Consider the following 21346-nt stretch of genomic DNA (forward strand, 5'->3'; position numbering starts at 1 on the left):
TGGAAGAGAAACATCAATCTCAAATGTGCCCTAACTGGGGACTGAACCTGCAACCCGAGCATGTGCCCTGACTGGGAATCGAAGTGGTGACCTTTTGGTTTGCAGGAGGGTGCTCAACCAAGCGAGTCACGCCAGCCAGGGCTCCTCCATTCTCTCTCTCTCTCTCTCTCTCTCTCTCTCTCTCACACACACGCACACACACACACACAAACACACACACAATATCTTTTTAAAATTCTATTTACTCAGCTAGTTACTGCCACATTTATTTTAGAGCATAGGGATTCCTTCAAGAATTGTCTGTACCTGCTGTCTCCAAGTTTTCTCTCATTTTTTTCTTGACACTTCTCTGATGAGGCCCCTTGTTCTGCCACTCCGTCAAATCGGTTTTCATTGGGCAAGGCTGCTGAATCAATGTTCACCTATCAGTTCTTAGGCTGCACCTTAACTTGACCTCTTAGTAGCACTTGACATATTGGATCACTCCTTTGTTGATCCTCTTTTTTATAAATCTGCCTACCTTGATTCAGTCATTGACCCTTGTCTCTAAATGCATTCTCTTGGAGATTTTATTTAATCTTGTAGTTTTAAATAATACCATGCATATGACAATGAATCCCTTTATTCTAGTGCTCCCTCCAGAAGTCGATGATGTCTCATAGATTCCTCAGACTTAACACTGTCCAAACTCAACTCTTGATCGTCCTTCTGAGTTAAAGGCAACTCCATCCTTCCAGGTATTCAGGTTAAAAGCCATGGAATAAGTCCTTGACTCCCAGTCCTTTCAAACCCGACAAGCAGCTCACACCTCGTGGGAAACCTACTGGTGTTACTGTCACAGCAGAATGTGGCCGCTTTGGGCCACCTCCACTACTTCTACCACCCTGGTCAGAGTCACCCTAGCCTCCCTCTGCAGAAGCCCCTTAACAGCCTTGCTGTTTCTGCCCTTGACTCTTACAGTCCATTCTCAACACAGCAGCTTACAAAACATAAGTTACGTCGTTACTCCTCCACTCAGAAAAAGCCCTGTGTGATCTGCTCCCTGACCCCCGGCAAGGCCCATGTGATCTGCCCCTACACCCCTGCCAACACCTCCTCCTACTTCTTCCCACCCCCCTCTCATGCCCTCGGCTCCAGTCATGCTGCCCCTCGCCTGCCCCAAGGCTCCAGGCATATTCCTGCTTAGAGCCGTTCTCGTTCTCCTGTTATTGCTCGTCTAACTCACCCCCTTCAAGTCTTTGCTCAACTGTCACCTTTTCAGTGGTGCCTATTCTGATTACCCTTCTCCAAATTCCAACCTGAGTCACCTGAGTTTCTCAAAACCTTACTCTGCTCTGCCTCCCCCACCATAGTACACTCATCACCCTAATAGACTCCACACTTATTTGCTTGTCATGCCTGCTATTTATTGTCTGTCTTCTCCCTACCACCACTGGAATAGGACCTCCCTGAGGACAAAGATCACTGTCTGTATTATTCATGGATATACCCAATGGGACCACAACAGAGCCTGGCACACAAAGGACACTCAATAAATATTTGTTGGGCAAACCGAATCAATGAGCAGGAGGAAGCATCTGGTTGTTTAAAGTCTGCTGGAGGATGGTATGCCATTTACAGGCCTAAGCCCTTTATCTCATTTAATCCTCAAAACAGCCACATGACATAAAAACATTTACTTCCCCATTTTTCAGATGTGATGTCTGAGGCACAGAAAATTTCCGTAATTTGCCCAAGACCACGTGACTGAAGAGTGGCAAAGCCGAGATTTGAACCCAAGGCGTTCATGTTCAACTTCTCCCCAGTTCTTACACATTTCGGAGTATTAATTGGTGCAGCTTGTTGGGAGGGTAATTCAGCCTTATGTGTGAACAGCTTTACCAGTGTTCCTACCCTTTACTCCAGAGAACCAGTCACAGATATGCACAAAGGTCTATCTGTATCACTGTTCATCATACCCAACAAGAGAACAAAAAACCCAGGAAAGAACCCAAGTGAGGCACAGCAGGGAGCTGATTTTTAAACAACTGTGGTACATTTACACAATGGAAAACCATGTGGTCAATAATAATGATATTACAGAGGAATGTATAATGACATGGAGACCTGCCAAGTATATGTTCAATAGAAACAGTGAGGACAACGAAACAGGATATGAAATTGTATACACATTGCAGTTCCCTAATTTTTAAAAACTGTGTTATTTATGCACAAAAAATGACTGGAAGTATGACACCAAAATGCTAGTAATGGTTCTCCCTAATGGTGTGATTTTGGGTGATTTTAACTTTCTATGTAAATCTGCAGAATCTCTGTAAATCTGTAAATCTTTTTTTTATAAAGAGAAAGTTATTTTTAAAAGGAATCTCAGAGACTTCCAGTCAAGACAGAGGTGTGTAGGTAAACACAGTTCAGGACCAGGACTGTGTCTTTTTTGTCTTTGTATAACTACAGCAAAAACTACAACTAAACTATAAGACAATTATCACTAAGAAATGTCAGAAAATTGAGGTGTATAGAAGTCTGACAACCAAGGAAATGAAGAAGTCACATTCATCCAGATGGGTAGGAGGTGTGGAGATGTGGACACCCAGAGATGCAGAATGGGCTGGTCCCACATCCACGTGTGGTAGACAAAAATTGGGAGGGATATCTCAGGAGCGAGGTATCCCAGCTCCACACCAGACCACGCAGCCCAGGGTTCCAGTGCCAGGAAGATAACTCCCCATAACTTCTGGCTGTAAAAACCAGTGGAGGTTGGGGTGGCAGAAGAAACTGAGGGATTCTCAGGCATCACCTCTTAAAGGGCCTGCTATGGACTTAGGACTTACTCAGGCTCACTCCCTCTGGGCTCTAGCACTGCGGCAGCAGCTTGAAGGCCACCAGCAGCATACAGGAAGGAACTGAAGTGTCTGGCATCAGGGTGAGTGCTGGCAGACAGCTTTCTCCTGGACCAACTCCAGAGGCCAGGCAGTGGCCATTGTTCCATTTCTGAGCCCTCCCCCACACAGAGCCACAGAGTGGTGGTACCATATCTGAGACTCCATCAACCTGGTTCATACATGTTGCCCCACCTTGGCAATTATCTAAGGCTTCTCCCCATCCAATTTATGGGCCCACCCAAGTGGTTAACAGTGACTTTCCTAGATTAGGTCATGCCATTAAGACAGGGAAGACAGGAAGACAAAGCAGCTCTACCTAATGCATAGAAACAAGCACAGGGAGGCTGCCAAAATGAGGGGACAAAGAAACATGACCCAAATGAAAGAACAGATCAAAAATCCAGAAAAAGAGAACTAAACAAAATAGAGACAAACTGTCAGATGCAGAGTTTAAAACACTGGTTATTAGGATGCTCAAGGAAATCATTGGATCAGAGATGAAGTTTACACTAAGTAAAATAAAGAAAAATTTACAGGGAATTAACAGTGGAGTGGATGAAGCAGAGAATCAAATCAATGACTCAGAACATGAGGAAGAAATAAACATTCAATCAGAACAGCAAGAATAAAAAAGAATCCCCCCAAAAGAGGATCGGGTAAGGAGCCTCTGGGACAATTTTAAGCATAGCAACATTTGAATCATGGGGGTGCCAGAAGGAGAAGAGAAAGAGCAAGGAACTGAAAACTTATTTGAAAAAATAATGAAAGAAAACTTCCCTAATATGGTGAAGGAAATAGACATACAAGTTCAGGAAGCACAGAGAGTTTCAAACAAAATGGACACAAAGAGGTCCACACCAAGACACATCATAATTAAAATGCCAAAGGTTAAAGACAAAGAGAGAATCTTAAATGTAGCAAGAGAAAAGCAGAGTTACCTACAAAGCAGTTCCCATACAACTGTCAACAGATTTCTCGAAAGAAACTTTGCAGGCAAGACGGGCCTGGCAAACAGTATTCATAGTGATGAAAAGCAAGGACCTACAACCTAGATTACTCTATCCAGCAAAGCTATAATATAGAATTGAAGGGCTGATACAGTGCTTCCCAGACAAGGTAAAGCTAAAGGAGTTCATCATCACCAAGTCATTATTATATGAAATGTTTAAGGAGCTTATTTAAGAAAAAGACCAAAACTATGAACATTAAAATGGCAATAAATTCCCAACTATCAATAATTGAATATAAAAAACATGCTAAGCAAATAAGCAGAACAGAAACAGAATCATAGATGTGGAGATCATTTGTATCATTACCAGTTAGGAAGGAGAAGGGGAAGAATGGGGTAAAAGCTGCAGGGATTAAGAAGTACAAACTGGTAGGTACAGAATAGGCAGGGGGATGTTAAGAACAGTATAGGAAATGGAGAAGCCAAAGAACTTACATGCATGACCCATGGACATGAACTAAGCAGGGATAATACTGGAGGAAATGGGGGTATTGGGTGGAGGGAGGCAAAGGGGGAAAATTAGGACAGCTCTAATAGCATAATCAATAAAATATATTAAAAATAATAATTAAAAATAAAGCAATCAACATGCCAGCAAGCAGACTGTGCTTCTGAATCAAATTACTACACATTTGTGACATTAACCTCAGTGTAATATAATCTCCTACAGGTATATCTATTTGTGATTTAACTTTTTTGTAACAATATTTTTACTGTTATAAATACATTCACAAACCTGAAATTAAATAACTAAATAAAAAGAATCTTTGCCTCAACATTAAAACGTGCTTTTCTGTTTATATAATATATAATGCATTTTATATCAAAACTACACACACCCACAAATAGCTGAAATGAAAGGCTAAATTCCTGTGAAATATCCAAAGGGTTCTAAGAAGCTCGAATGTTACAGCTGTATTTCATCTATCCAACACTAAAATAGTTCTCTGGTACTTCCACATCCTTATCTAGATAAGCATCGAAACACACTAAATTTTCCAACTTCTAATGAAATTTAGCTTTCCTTTTCCTTTCTTTTGGAGATATCCCCAAATAGGCATTATATTCTATTTCTCTGTGAAACTCTTAGATATCTTAACTTTGGAGAGAAGTATCTCATTTCAGGGCACAAATTACCTTGTTAAGTTGTTTCAAGAACACTGCAAATAAAACATGTTTAGACAATGTCATCACATTAAGTAATTACTGCATTAAAGCTCATTCCTAAGCAATCACAGACATATGCTTTATCTTTTAACTCCACTGCTGGAGGACTATCTTCTTGAAAGCCCATCTTGGAAAACATCACTTTTTTCCCCTCTACTGATTGATTACAAGCCATTTTCAGAGCTGTTGGAAACCTACATAGTACAAGGAAGTGTGAGTGGTTTCCTAACATTGGGAAAAAAAGGATAGTGCCCGGATGGTCAGTGAACTTACAAAACAAAGAAGGACAAGGGCGCATTTCAATTTGCTCATGGAACTTGAAAGATTAAAAAGGTTAATGTTCCTAGCTTCGTGGTCATACCACTTGAAGTGACTTTTTAAATACGTAATTCCTGAAGCCCAAATAGAATCTTAACATTCTTGTGTGTTTAAAGATGAAATGTTTCAAAGATTGACAATGAACTTATTAAAGGAGAGGCTGTCAAGAGAATGGAAGAGCTGACAGAAGGTGCCACCCCAGATGGGGACACACACACTCACAGATGCACGTGTCCCCGCAGGCATGCGCGCGCGCACCCACACGCAACTCTTCACACAGCCCCACAGTAAACTGCGCAGCTCGAGAACCTGCACGTGAGCCAAATGCCTGCTTACTGAGTGTGCTCAACTCAGGTCACCATAGAGAGGGGGACAGCTATTGAAGGAAGAACACAAGAGCCATCAACGTGAAAAATGAAGACGATGGCTTCATTCCTGAATTTCATGTCTGAAATGCAGAATCTAAATGAATGGAGAGGTGCATTGTTTTCCAGCTATCACAGGGCTATAAATGGGGATAAGGGGAGAAAAGTATTTAACAGGTGAGAAACCTAGTAGTCCAGTGGGTCATCAGAACGCCCGGTCAGAGCCGGCAGCCCGACGGCCGCCTCCCACAGCTCTGCTTTCACTCACACGCAGGGCACGGTCCCCCCTCTTCCGGGCCCGCCGGGCCCGCCGCGCTCCTCACCTCGGTCCTGCCCTCCTCCAGCTCTCAGGGGTGTACCGATGCCTTCCTTGGGGCCTCTGTCTTCAGGTGACTGACAGTAGGGTGCACTTGGGCCAGACTGTCAGGTTTTGCAATGCCTTTGGTGTCCCCCCGGAGCCCACTGGCCACACCCGTGCTGTCAGGCACAGTCACCTCTCCATTCGGGTGTTATCTCACGCGTTTTTACTCACGAGGAAACGGAGGTTTACCCTAGGTCACTCAGCTGAGAAGGAGCAGCGCCCAGATTTAAGATCAGTTCTGCTTTTCTCCAAAACTCAGATGCTTTATTCACACCATAATGTCACATGGGTTCTCATCTTAATGGCAACGCTTCAAAATTTTTTGTTAAATGAGGGTTTTAGACCTTTAACAAATGATGGCAAAAATTTGACAGAAGCTCGTTTTAGAAATTCTGGTTCTTCAGTTTCCTTCTCTTTTCCCCATTCAACCCATTCTTTCTTTCCCTCCCTCTAGTCTTCTCTCTCCCTTTATTTTTTCTTTCTTCTAATCTTTATTAAAAATGTATTTTCAATTGCAGTTGACACACAATATAATATTAGTTTCAGGTGTATAACACAGTGATTAGACATTTATACACCTCATGAACTGATCACCTGATGAGACTATTCTCTTTCTTCTAATCTTAAGGGAAGGCTGTAACCTCCGCCTCATAATTCCCAGCCGTCTATCTCCGATAGGGACAACTGAAGTTTTCTCCATCATGTGTCAACTATGGCCTCAAAGCATGACCCCTTCATGGCCCACCCCTTCCATCTAGCCCGCTGTACCAATCCGCTGCACGCACATCTGTGCCGGCCGTGACCTTGTGCTCTGCTAAACACTATCTGAACATCAAGCCATCAGGCCTCTCAGGTGCAAGGCCAGTCACCTAGGCTGCCCCCAGTATTCCTGCTGTGCTCTTTCTGGATCTTTCTTGCAATGGGCTGGACTGCTAGGCCTTTCACCTGTCTTACCCCTTTGAGAAGGAAAAGGAGAAAGAGTGTTCCGATGGGTGGAGGCAGGACATGGACCCTTCCATGTGACGGCCCCCAGAAAAGCAACCGAAAATTGAAAATTTCTATTTTTTGAGTTCCAAGCCTTGTGTTTTCCCACAGAACAAAATGTTCTCCATGGAAACAATTATCATGGGGATAAAAGATGAGAATTAAGGTCCTAACAAGCCTGTGGAGAGGAAGTGTGAGTGGAAAAAGAATGACCTGGTTCACAGCAGGGGCCCCGCTCCCCAGCCGAGGATGGGGACGGGCTGGCGTGGGCCTGTCCTCCGTCCTCCTCTGAAAACGCAGGAGGCTGCCTTTTGCTCCCAAACCTATAAACTAAAATGGAATACCATCAAATAAATGGGCTGACCCATGAGATAGGTGGGCTGAGGGGCAGGAAGGCCCGCCCAGCCATTCTTACCAATGGTAACTGGAGGTCTCTTTGTAAATGAATGAGGAAGATCAAATTGATGAATCCAAAGCGGTAGTAATAAAGCAGCAATATTTGTGTGCGTGTGTGAGAGAGAGAGAGAGAGAATATTTCAGACACAAGACACATTCAAGTGCTTTTGGATCAGACAGCACACTTGGCTCAGGCATTGCCTCCTTTCAGAAGCCTTCCCTGACTGCTCCCGGCACAGTCTCCAATGTGGGTTAGGTCTCCCTCCCATGTGTGTGGCAACCACTCAGCACACTTAGCAGCACATTTACCTGGTATACGGCTCCGCCAGCCTGTGAGCTCCCTAAGAACCAGGACTGTCTTTTTTGTCTCTACAACACCATCATCCAGTCTAGGGCTGGCACTTTGAAGGTCTGCAAGTCCTGTGTACTGAATTGGAAACGAGCTATGCTATGCTAAGGCTTTAGGTGGTTGGACGCAGGGTAATTCGGGGTTTACATTCAAGGGCTACAGAGCCAGACTTTTTGGAATAAATAATGTGATTAGCATATAGAACTATGGGCTCTTAGACCTCAGTTTCCTCACCCATACAATGAAGGCATGCTTGGCTCCTGCCTCTTTGGATTGTTGTGTTAAAGAGCTTGGTTCAGAGTCTGCCACGTAGCTTGGGAGGTGGCCCATGAACAGCTAATCTTTTTTTTTTTTTCCCCATGATATGACATAGTTTATTTATAAAGAACTTATGACAAACATCAGACTTCACTGAGAAATATCGAAAGCTTTCCACCCGATAGTGTAGCCAAGACAAGTATTGAACAGCTAATCTTATTGTATTGTTAAGTGGAGGGAGCTTTTCAGAACGAGAACAAATAAACTCTAGTTCTGTCCTTACTTTGCCTGTAATTGGGTGTTAGAGATGAACTCGTCTAAACTCTTGTTTCTGTCTGTGTGGCGTGTGAACATGTCTAGCTTTCTTGGAAACTCTGGTCATTTATCTCTGCAACCAGAGTTCTGTGATCAAAGGCTTGTGACTGCTATCTGCTCAGGGAGCAGGTCAGTTTAACCTGGCATTTCCGAGGAAGCTGATGATATCAGCTTAGTTCTGTCTATTCAAGGACAGTAGACATCATTCCATTTAGGTGTCCTTAAGGACTTTTGCTGGATGCTGGGTTACAGAATGTACATTGCAAAGGTGGAGTGTTGTTTATTTCCTTGATGCTTCCAAATCTCTAAATCATTCATAGATTGGGTATTTCTCAAAAGTAACACCTTCCCTAAACATCATTATTCATTCCTACTCTTTGCTAAGCCCTTTAATCGGTATTACCTCACTAGTTCACAGTGACCCTTTTATGAGATAGGCAGGATAGACTCCCTTTTGCTGGTGAGGCCCACAGAAGTTAAGGGTATGCTCAAGGTCACCCAGAGAACAGTAGTGTGTGTGTCGGAGGGGCACCGTAGAACTCAGAAACCTTGGCAATGAAACCAATGTCCTGTTTTATAACATGTTGGGCAAAGTAGGAAATATTCCCTTTCTTAAAACCTTTCAGTATATTCATTCTTCTCTTCAGCCTTAGTAATAAAACATCTAATATTTAACTAGGCACATGGGCAACTGGAATAAAAACTCCATTCCCAGCCTTCCTAGCAGATGGGTGTGACTATACCCATCTTGCCAATGAGAGTAAATAGAAATAACACGTATCCTGAACAGGATAAAAGATGTTTTCCTTCCTTCTTCTGCTGACTGCCAAGTAATTGTGATGGCTGGAGCTCAAGCAGCCATCCTGAACCATGAGGAAGGGGTAAATTTTGTTCTGAGGGTGACAGATGGAATATAGTAGGTGCTAGTTCCCTGATACAATGAACAGGTATCCTAGCCTCTGATGGATTGTGTGAAACATAGGTCATGTGAAGAAAGATATTTCTGTTTTGTTTAATAGATTTTATTTGTAGTTCTGTGACTTGCAGCTATACCTAACCTAAACCAAACATGTGGTCTTCTTCTGCTCTCAGAAAACAATTCTACATACTCAATGAAGGCTGCCAGGCCTTGCATGACTGAGCCCTGGTTTACTTTTTCAGCCTCATCTTGCACCCAATCGTCCTCTTGCTCCCTACACTTTAACCCCATTCCCCTTCATTCTCAAATGTTATTCCTTCTGTCCAGAACGCTATTCACCTGGATCACTCCTGTTAACCTTGGGGTCTTAGTCTATGGGCTCCATTTTCCAAAAGGCATTCCTTGACCAAATTCCTTTTATTTTTCCCTTTCCCATTGTTCTTTTTCTTCCTAGCACCTGGTTTTTCAATGTGGAAATAGATATACTTTACTGCATGGTTATTTGTTAAATATGTATCTGGTCTACCAGGTGATGCTCTGGCTGTACACAGTGTTCAACTGTGGTAGGTTGTAGTTTCCAAAGATGTTGGCAACAATATTTCCCATCCCTCACACATTTCTGCAGTATGATTGCCACTCTCTCATCAAGAGATAGAGTCTATTTCTCCATCTCCTTCCATCTGGGCAGATCCTGTGACAGCCATCACTCATAGAATGTGGCAGAAGTGATGCTGTACCTCTTCTAGGTCTGGCCTTAACTGGGCCAGCAGCTTCTGCTTTCCACCTTGGGAAGTCAGTTGTCATATAAGAAGTGCAAGCACCCTGCAGCCTCCATGCTCAAGCCAAGTGGAGAAGCCTAGAGGGTGAAATCCCACATGAAGAGAAGGGAAAGTCATGGGGTACTTTGTTATCCCTTCTGCTCCGGCAACGCAAGGGCGGCATCTTGGCTGTCCAGCCGAGATGAGCCAGGCCCAGCCAGGATATGATTGCAACCACATAAGACCCAAAGCAAGAACCTCCCAGCTGAGCCTATCCAAGAACAAATGTGTGAGAAGCAATAGTAAATAGGTAGTAAATAGTAAAAGCCATTTTGTTTTGGAGGATTTCACTATGAAGCAATAGATAATGTGGACATTGGCATAGAGTAGGCAGTTGGTAAGTATTTGTCAGACGAATGATGGACAGATTCTATTCTTTTCATCCTTTGAGGGCTGGAAGCTAAAGTAATTCTGAGACAGACCTAGAAGCAGAATGTCTTCCAGGGTGGCGCTTAGGTCCTGGGCCGCGCCACCCTCACTGGGGGCCTATGAATTAATCCCTGCAAGACTAAGGCACGCAGAAGACGACTTCTTCTGCAGGAGTGGATGCCGGAGTTGAGGATACAACATGGGAGAAACGAATAGGGGCGTCAGCAGGTTGTCATCGCCCTCTTTGCTTACTGTGGCACATACAATGTCCTCGTCACCATAAACAAAGCTGAGGTGTCTGGAAACAGAGTGAGATGGGCAGGAAGCGAGGAAGTCTATGAGATGTGAAAAGATGGGGGCGAGGCCCAATGTGAACGATGGCCTCGGACGTCTCTGGGCAGTGGGGTTACAGGAGGTTTAAACTATTTTCTTCCTTTTGCTCACCCATATCTTCTAAATACCCTCCCAAACGTGTCTTCCTGTCTTACGAAAAATAAGAAATAGATTTTTATTTAAAGACCTCAGTTGTGCTGTTAACTTTGCAGAAGACAAAAACCACCAAATGAAATTGAAATTACACAAAACAACCAAATGAAAACCAAGGCTCCAAAACTGCATGCTCAGCCAATTACTGTTGTTATTATTATTATTATTATTATTATAATATCTTAAAGGCCATTATTTCAGGAAATAAAGAAATAAGCACATCCAAAATTAGCTTCCAAAGCACAAATGAGAGCGAGCAGCAGGGCGAGGTGCACGCGAGTGGCTGCAGTCTGGAAACCAGGCGCAGAACACGCCTGTCTTTATTTGCCCGGGAAGGATTTGGCGTGCTCAGTGTGGTCCGTCAATGCCGCATCTCACAGCATCCTGGGCTCATCAACCCCTCTGATTTATAATTATCTGGCATTAGGCTGCTCTTTGGGAACTATTTTTGGTAATTATGTTCATTGGTGTTATTAATTGTCCATTATTAAGAGACCAACATATAAACTCTGAAAGTGTAACCTTTTGGGGTGAGTCATTCTCCGTTCACACCAGCTCAGAAACCATTCAGCACTGAATCACCAGCAGAAAATCAGTGCTGCTAAAGTGGGCAGCTCAGAGTTTGGAAATCTGATGAGGAAAAAAACCCTTAAAACTAGAAAAAGTAGTTTGGGAAGGGACTAATTCTGCCTCTCTATTTAGGCTCTTTCAGGGCTCTCCTAAGGGCAGGTTCATGACTGTTTAATCTCATTCCAGTCAACAAGCATTTATTGACTCTTGCTTGTATGTCTGGAGCTATCTGGGTCATGAGCTATATGCCTCCCTATAACATGTGGCAGTTATTGATTCAGTAAGAATTTAGTGAGCACTTACTAGGTACTAAGCATTGCTCTGTGTTATACCACTGAACAACACAGACATAAATGCCTGCCCTGGTCATGCTTCCATTCTAGCAGGAGGGGGAATAACAATAAACCATATACATAAGCAAATGATATAGTTTGTTAGAAGGTGGCAAGAACTATGGAAAATAAGAAAATAGAAACAGGGTAAGGGGCATCAGGAGGACTGTGTGTGTGTGTGTGTGTGTGTGCATGTGCGTGCACGTGCGCGTGTGTGCATTTTGTGGTTATTGAACTACGGTACCTCCCTTACTATTTTGAAGCAAATCCCAGGTATCATATCATTCCATCAATATACATTTCAGTATACATCTCTAAAAGTTAATGATACTTTTAAAAGTACAACAGCAATATCATTAGCTCACTTAAAAATAATTCCTTAATATCATCAAAGCAGTGTGCAAACTTCCATTAATTATAATCTTTAAAATTGATCATATTGTATGTATTTTTTTAGTTATGTAAAAGTAGCACATACCCATTGAAGAACTTTTGCAAAACATGAAAAAGCACATAGAATAACATATGGTCTCTCCCATACTCTCCAGGACTGATGCCAGTCTCCGTGGCGCCATGTATGACTAGAAAAAGATAGGCCTTCCCGGCAGGCACAGCCCTGGGTCGAGAGGCCAGCCACTGCTTGCTGTTTCAAGTGGATGTCCTTGTGCCTCATACAAGCTGGGCCATTGCACGTTCATGGCCCCAAATATTTCACCAATGTTTACACTTCTGAGTATAGCCTTCCAGTTTTTCTCTGGATATATACATACATTTTCCACAATTATTTTTGTTCTGTACATTGTTTTGTAAGCAGCTTTTTTCACTTAAAAAGCAGACCACAAACATTTTCCCATGTCATGAAATTTTCTTACAAAGCATGACTGTCTGTGGCTGCATAGGGGGTGCAGTATGGCCGTGCCGTAATTGGTTTAAGCGATGGCCAATTGTTTAGACCTATTACCCTTGGAGTGCAGTGCCTGTCTTTGGTAGACAAAACACAGGCAAGAACATTATGTCCTTGGGAGGAACATTAAAACACACAGGGGAGTTTCTGCACACGCAATGCTATTATCATGAGGTTTTAAATTGGTTCCACCTGTTGGTTTGGGATGACAGCAAAGGTATGGTTCCACTTAGTTTGACTCAGGCCTTGTGGGGCAGGGAGAACTGTCTCCTGATGTGTTTAGATCCCTAGCAATTCCATAGTAAACAGGAAGCTTCAGCGAAGAGCAGTGAGGCAAGGAAACAGAACCCATTTACTAGGACTGCTACTCCCAAAGGTATGCAACCAGGAGATTTGGGTTTGGGCAGCCAACCTCAGCCAGTGTGGGAGGCTGACAGAAGACATTGGCCCTTCGGGGCTTTCTCGGACCAATATTCACTGGATGCAAACCACCAAAGGATGCCTTGCAAGAAGCATCACTGACTCAAGAAGTTGGCCAATAGATTCTGGAAAAATCGCCAGCTCATAATATTCTTCTCTTAGGAATTAGGGTAAGCATTAATTGCAAAGTATCCATTTGCCTAAACCCACAGTCCACAGTCCGTTCTAAGCCTGAGCCTTAGTATTTTCTATTCCAGTTCTTACCTTCTTCACAGTGTACTCAACTAAATGACTCAGTTAATGGACTCTTTAGGACAAGGTGAGGCCAGAAGGCAGATGTCAACCAGAAATTCTTTTTTAATTTTTTCCTCTTTTTAAAGAAAATCCTCACCAGAGGATATGTTTATTGATTTGAGAAAGAAAGAGAGAGAGAGAGAGCAAGAGAGAAACACTGATGTGAGAGAGAAGCAGTGATCGATTACCTCCCATGTGTGCCCTGACTGAAGACTGAACCCTCAGCCCAGGCATGTGCCCTGACCAGGAATCACACTCGCACCATTTTGGTGTATGGGATGATGCTCCAACTAACTGAGTCACCCGGCCAGGACTCAACCAGGAATGGACCCCAGAGGCCACTTCCATGGGCCCTGGAGTTTGCTAAGTGCCTTAAAATCCCACTCCTGAGAAGACCACTTACATGCAAATGATTAGAATTATGTTGGGCAACCTTCAACTTGTAAATTAAAGTTTAAAAATTGACAAGGGGCCTATATCATTGGGCCCTGATGGAGGGCATTTGTCAGGATAAATTGAGGCATCGAGGTTCGGGTCCTCCTCAAAGATGACTTGTGCATTCAACGTGATCTGGTGGGTATTCTAATATCCCAAGCCCATCATGAGCCATTTCTTATTGCTTCCACAAAAATACATTTTCATTCAGAATTTCATCCAGTTCTTGTATCAGAAGTGCCAGTGGATTGTGTATTGGCTTCCCAGGACCTCTGCGTAAGCTGGATGACTGAAAGCAACAGAAATTTGTCTTCTCACGGTGCTGGAGGGTAGAGCCTGAAATCAAGGTGTTGGCAGGGTCATGCTCCCTCTGAAGGGGAGACCAGTCCTTGCCTCTTCCAGAGTCTAGTGGCTTCACCCAGGTGTCCCTTGGCTTGTGACAGTGGAACTCTAATCTCTGCCTCATCTTCCCATGGATATTTTCTCCTGTGTGTGTGTGTCTTTGTCCATTTTTCTCTCCTCTTATAGGAAACTAGTCACATGGGGGTAGGGTCCACCCTAATGACCTCATTTCAACCTGATCACATCTGCAAAGATTCTGTTTCCAAATAAGGTCGCATGTACATACACCAGGGCTTAGGACTTCGACATATCTTTTTGGAGACACAGTTTAACCCATAAGAGAAGGAAAGTCAGAGGTCTGGGATTACAGGGTCAGTTTCACCACCAACTGCTCCGTGATCCCGAGGAAATCACTCATCATCCCTGGGCCTCTGGTGCTCTCGTCTGTCCCCGCAGGTACCCTTATGGCCTGCAGAGTCAATGCGGTTGGAACAGGAGCCTAAGTGACTTCAGATGAGTCAAAGAAAACAGACCTACAATGGAGAGTCTGCAGGGTGGAAGTAGCATCATAGCTCAGAGAGGCAATACCAGGGCCATGGTGGCGGGGGCTGTATTGTGGGCTTCCTTTTAGAGTAGACTGGGTATAATGAGTGGGAAATGAAGGGCATCAGTCCCTGGCAAGACCTTTTGTGCTGCCAGCAGCCAGGCCCTGAGCTAAAGACCAGTCAGTCAGCCAACCCCAGGGACAACATTCATGATCATTGGGCCTGAGGCCCAAGGAGCACCGTCAACGGCCCTTGGCTTTCACAGCTCATCATGAAACTAACAGGTGAGCCCCACTCAGCTCACACAACTCAGGGTAATCAATTCCAACTAAAGATGCCTCCCTGTAGCCTGGCTTAAATATTTAGACAGCCACAGCGCACGTGTGCTCCAAAAGCACAGGCTCGGAGTGGGTGAGAGGGTTTTAGCTCTGAGTGAGACTGAAGGAACTTGACATGTTATTGAATTGAGGGCCACAGAAGGTGAAGCCGGGCAGTCACACATTCCAGGAATGCGGATGTAGCGCTCTCAGTGTGTATCTGAGGCTGACAGGGTTTGACAGTCTCCATCTGGCAACAATAACCCGCCAGCAGCAGGCCAGGCCTGCCCCTCTTCTTTCTCCCTGCCAGTGAGAGGAGAGGTGGTGGGGCGGTGAGTGACCCTCTTCCTCCGCTAGCCCTGCTACCCCGGCTGCAGGCGGGAGTCCTGGGGAAGGCAGGCCTGGGGGCGGCTCGCCGCATGCTTGCAATTCCAGGAGCAGCGGGCTGAGGACAGAATCCATTTCCCCCCCTCTGGGAGACCTGGGTGGAATGCCATGTGGGGAAGGTAATTTGGGATGCCAACTGATCACCCAGCCGGCCACGTCGGGCGAGGCCAGGGGGTAGCAATGTGTTTATGTCACGGTTTAATATCTTGGGCTTTCTTTGTGTGAATAGGGGAGGAGGCTTTCATCTGGGAAGTTCAAAGCGCGGTTCACAGACTTCCTTTGCTAATCCTCACTCTGATCTGAATTTTGTTGTGTAACTAAACTGATTACAAGAATTTGGTGAACTGGGCTAGGCTGGGCCCCTCACAGAGATGCCCTCATGCTTTGTGTACCCCTCCCCCACTGCATGGTGCACCATCCCTGGGACAAGGCGGTGAGGGTGGAGGGGAAGCTAGTTGGTGGCACAGAGAGTGCTGGGGCAGGAAGGAGCCTTGGGAACCACATCACACAGCCTCACATAGTCCTGTTTTACACATATGACCCTGATGGTAGAGAATGTGAGAAGACATATGTATGATTTCAAAATCATTTTCCTGTGCCCCAGAATGACCATCACATCTTTGACTACCTCCTGGTTATCTCCACAGGTCCTTCAAACACAGCCTGCTCAGAACTAAACTCAGTACCTTTGCCCACCCCACTGCCTTCCTGCAACCTTGTTCTTTGACCTGGTGTCCTGGGGCCACAGGCAGAGGTGCAGGTTTTGTCCACAGGTCCTGGCCTGTCTCCTGCGTTATCCAGCCCCAGGACATAGCAGCACCTACAGCTTCTGAGCCAGAAACCCACTATCATGTTTGAATCCCTCCTCCCAACCAAAACAGATCCTCTTCACCAACCAGTCACCAAGATCTCTTGAGGCTACCTCCAGAAAGGTTCCTGGACTTGTACCCTTTACTCCAGTCAAACTGCCTTTACTTCTCTCCAGCTCACGTGGATGAAGCAATGGCCTCATCACAGGTCTCTCTGCCTGCACACTGGCCCCTCCCAACTCACTCTCTGCACTGTGGCCAGAAGGATCTATTGTCCTCTGATCCTGTGACTTCTTTGTTATTCATGATCTGAATAACCTCTGCTTGAGCTCCAGCTCTGAACTTGGAGGTCACCACTGTGGAAGCCTTCTGTGACACTCCTAGATGGGGACAAGGACCCTGATAATGAACCTGCAGGGAGCCTCACAGTTGACCTCCCAGCACCTGCCCACCAGGCATTGTAAGTGCCTGTGAATTTTCTATAAGCCTCGTTAGACTGTGAGTTCCATGGGGACAGTGACGTTGCATGTGTTGGTTCTTGAATCAACAACATCTAGCATAATGTCTGGGGCAGGTTATATGTTTAACAGATATTTGTTGAATGAATAAAGGATCTGGACAAATTGTGTTATTGCTAAGACTAGGGCCTGGGTCTTTAGTCAGAGCCAGATTTCTGAGTTCACCTGCCAGGTAAATTCTCAGACCAGTCATATTTGAAGAGAGCCTTAACATTGCTGTTAAGCTAAAGCACCCTTGGAAATGTGCCAACATGGAGCAAACTCTATTTACTAAAAAGTGGAATAGAATTGAAAACCCAGAAATAAACCCACACCTTTATAGTCAATTAATATTCAACAGAGGAAGCAAGCTTATAGAATGGGCTAAAGATATTTTATTCAGTAAATGGTGTTGGAAAAATTGGACATATATATACAGAAAAATGAAATTAGACCACCTTCTTATATCACATACAAGAATAAATTCAAAATGGATTAAAGACTTAAATGTTAGACCCCAAAACATAAAGATTCTAGAAAACATAGGCAGTAAAATCTCAGATATTGCTTGTAGCAATATTTAACCAGATGTATCTCCCCAGGCAAGGGAAACAAAAGAAAAAAAATAGAAGAATCAAGATGGCAGAGGAGTGAGTGGAAGTCACACTGAACTCCTCCCAGAACCAATCTGGAATTACAACTGAATTGTGGAAAATCACCTAGAATGAACAACTGAACAATAGTGAGAGAGGAGACTTATAACCTTGGACAGACAGAAGAATCAGCTGTAGTACAACCTAACTGGTAAGGAGTGTGGTAGAGACTCGAGAAGGTGGGCAGGGTGCCCATGGACAGCAGCACCAGAAGGATATTGAAACAGCCAGTTGGATCCCCCTGAGAAGAACAGAGTCTAAACAATAAGTGGGGATCTCTAGCCTACAGCACCAGAGCCCAAAAAGTACACAGATAATAGCCAGCTGCAAAAAGCATCAGGGTTGCTCTCTGCCAGAGACGGGCAGCTGGAGACGCAAAGAGCCGTTTAAAGGGTCAATGCATAAATTTTTGTTTGCAGCCACTTACCCTGGGCTCTGGCAAAGGTGGGGGCAGAGTGGGCTAGAAATGCCTGGGGAGAGACTGGGGAAGGAGGCTTTGGGTAGAGAACTGAGAGAGTAGCCGACAGGATCTTGGTACTGACTCATCCCCCATATGGCAGCAGCCATCTTGCTCAAGCAGACCACACCCCCAAGTGGCAGCAGTGTGAGAGGGCCCAATAATCCCACCCTTAGGAGGCTCTGCCTAGGCCTGGTAGTGCTAAAACCTGATGGCTGAGTATAGAGTGGCAGCCATAGATAGTAAATTCCTGGCTAAAGGGGGTGCAGAGTGGTCCAGAGACACTTGAGGAGAGACTGGAGACGGAGGCTTTGGGGAGAGAATGGAAAGAGTAGCTGGAAGGATCCCGGTGCTGACTCCTCCCCCATACGGCAGCAGCCACCTGGCTCAAGCAAACCATTCCCCTGAATGGTAACAGTGTGAGAGGACTCAATAAACCCACTCCCAGGAGGGACTCTGCCCCACCCTGTGGCATCGCTAAGCTGACCTTCTGAGTGCAGAGTGTCTAGATTAACAGCTGAAGGAGACAGCCACAGACAGTACATTCCTGAAAGTCTTGAACAGACTGCCTAAGGTCAGACAGGGTCAACAGCTGACATCATCAGAGGCAGATCCAGAAGGGAAAAAAAAGAGCGGTCTCCTAACATAGAAGTTCATACCAAAAGGTCAGGAAATCAAGACAGGTCAACTTAAGCAGAAGCAAAAATGAAGAGTCTCGCAAATAATGGGAAGACAATGAAACACCTCCCAGTCAAAGGGAAAGGAGGAATTCCCAGAAAGAGAACTAAATGAAACAGAGGCAAGTAAACTTTCAGGTACTGAGTTCCAAACAACTGTTCTTAGGAAGCTCAATGAGCTCAGTGAACTCAGAGAGAATTACAAAAGTCTCCCAGAAAACCATGAGGAACTTACTGCAAACTATATCAGCATGAAAAAAGACATAGAAACTATCAATAAGAGACAAGAGGAAATGAAGAACACAATTTCTGAATTGAAGAACACAGTAGAAGGAATCAAAAGCAGGCTCAATGAAGAGAGTAATGAATCAGTGAGCTGGAGGATAAGGTAGAAAAAAGCTCCCAGAAAGAGAAAGAAAATGAAAAAAGACTCAAAAAGAATGAAGAGGTGTTTAAGGGAATGCAGGACAATCTGAAACATAATAATATCCATTTAATAGGGATACCAGAAGGAGAAGAGGAGGAAGGAATAGAGAAGCTGTTTGAAAAAGTAATGATGGAAAACTTCCCTAATTGGAGGAGAAAAAAAAGTCAAAAAGTCCAGGAAGCACAGAGGGTCCCATTCAAGAGGAACCCAATGAGGCCCACTCCCAGACACATCATCATGAAAATGGCAAATAGCAAAGACAAACAGAGAATCCTAAAGGAAGCAAGGGAGAAATAAGTGGTAACATATAAGGGAGCCCTGGTACGGCTAGTAGCTGACTTCTCAACAGAAACACTACAAGCCAGAAGAGAATGGCAAGAAATATTCCAAGTCATGAAAAGCAAAGGCCTGCAACCAAGACTATTTTACCAAACAAGGCTCTCAAGTAAAATGGAAGGTGAAATAAGGAGCTTCTCAGACAAAAGAAGGCTAAAAGAATACGCCTCCACCAACCCATAATTGCAAAATATACTAAAATGACTGCTTTATGAAGATGAAGAAAAAGAGTCTATGAATATTCAGTTCCTTTCCCAGTCACCGATACTTGATATTACCAATATTTAATACTTATTAACCTGATTGTGACAATGATGTGTTATTTTAATTGTTACTTTATTATTTGTTGAATCTAAACCTATGTTTGTATATTTCTTGCCTATTTCTATTATTTTTTTAAAAAGCTCTAAATGACTTTTGGTATTCTTTATCCACTTTTTGATTAAATGTTTGTAGAATTCCTAAAAAAAACTATTAACCCTTTTACATATGTGTTGCAAACACTTTCCTATTCTAGTACTTGTCCTTTAACTTTTTTTACATGAATATTACTGTATACCCTTAAATGTTTAGTATAGTCATATTATCAATATTTTACTTTACAGCTTCTGGGTTTGAATATGTTACTTCAGTGTAAGAAAAATATTATTTTGTATATTCTCCTAAAACTCCTTAGATTTTACATATTGGTTTTTAAATCACCTGAATATTTGTTGTATAATGTGTGAAATAGGGCTCTATATTTGTTTTATTTCAAGTAATAGTGATCCATGCACCCTATATGTTGAATAAGCTTATTTTCCCCATTGATTTGAAATATCAATTTAATCATATATTACATTGTTAGAAAGATATATACGTTTGTTTCTAGAATGCTCATTTTATTTCATTGATCTGTTTGATTATTTCTGTGCAGGTGTCATGATTGCTGAGACTTTATAATGGATTTATATTTTTTAATATTTTATAATGGATCTTGACATTTAAAAAATAAATAAATAAAATCTGCATTTAAATATAACAAAAAAGAAAGAAAGAACGAACTCCTACCTTTGGTGACAACATGGATGGAACTGGAGAATATGATGCCAAGTGAAATAAGCCAGTTGGTGAAAGACAAATATATGATCTCACCTATAAGTGGAATCTATTCAACAAAATAAACTAACGAACAAAATAAACCACAGGCATGGAAACATGGAGCAGACTGAAAGTGACCAGAGGGGATGGGGAAGGAGGACAATGGTGGAAAGAAGGAGAAGGAACTAAACAAAGAACATGTATGAACGACTCATGGACATGGACAACAGAGTGGGAATTGACTGTGGGAGAGGGGGACAGGGTGGGATGGGGGGAGGAGGGCAAAGGGGGAAAATTTGAAACAATTGTAATAGAATAAACATGATTTAAAAATAAAATTAAAAACATAAAGAAAATAATAAACAAATGGGGCTACATCAAACTAAAAAGTTTTTGCACAGCAAAGGAAAACATCAACAAAATAAAAAGATAACCCACAGAATGGGAGAACATATTCACTGATACATCTGAGAAGGGGTTAATATCCAAAATTTATAAAGTACTTACCAAACTCAACACCAAAAAAACAAACAACCCAATTAAATATGGGCAAAGGACCTGAATAGACACTTCTCCAAAGAGGACATACAGATGGCCAATAGACAGATGAAAAGATGCTCAATGTCACTAATCATCAGAAAAATGCAAGTTAAAACCACAATGAGATATCATCTTACACCTGTTAGAATGGCTGTCATCCATAAATCAACAAATAAGTTCTGGTGAAGATGTGGAGAAAGGGGAACACTTTTGCACTGTTGGTGGGAATGCAGTTTGGTGCACCTACTGTGGAAAACAGTATGGACATACTTCAAAAAATTACAATGAGTCTGCCTTTATTTTTAGATTTTATTTATTAATTTTTAGA

Source organism: Pteronotus mesoamericanus, unplaced genomic scaffold, assembly GCF_021234165.1.
Source record: "Pteronotus mesoamericanus isolate MK-2021 breed Mesoamerican mustached bat unplaced genomic scaffold, CSHL_Meso_final contig_68, whole genome shotgun sequence".
In the NCBI taxonomy this organism is placed as follows: domain Eukaryota; kingdom Metazoa; phylum Chordata; class Mammalia; order Chiroptera; family Mormoopidae; genus Pteronotus; species Pteronotus mesoamericanus.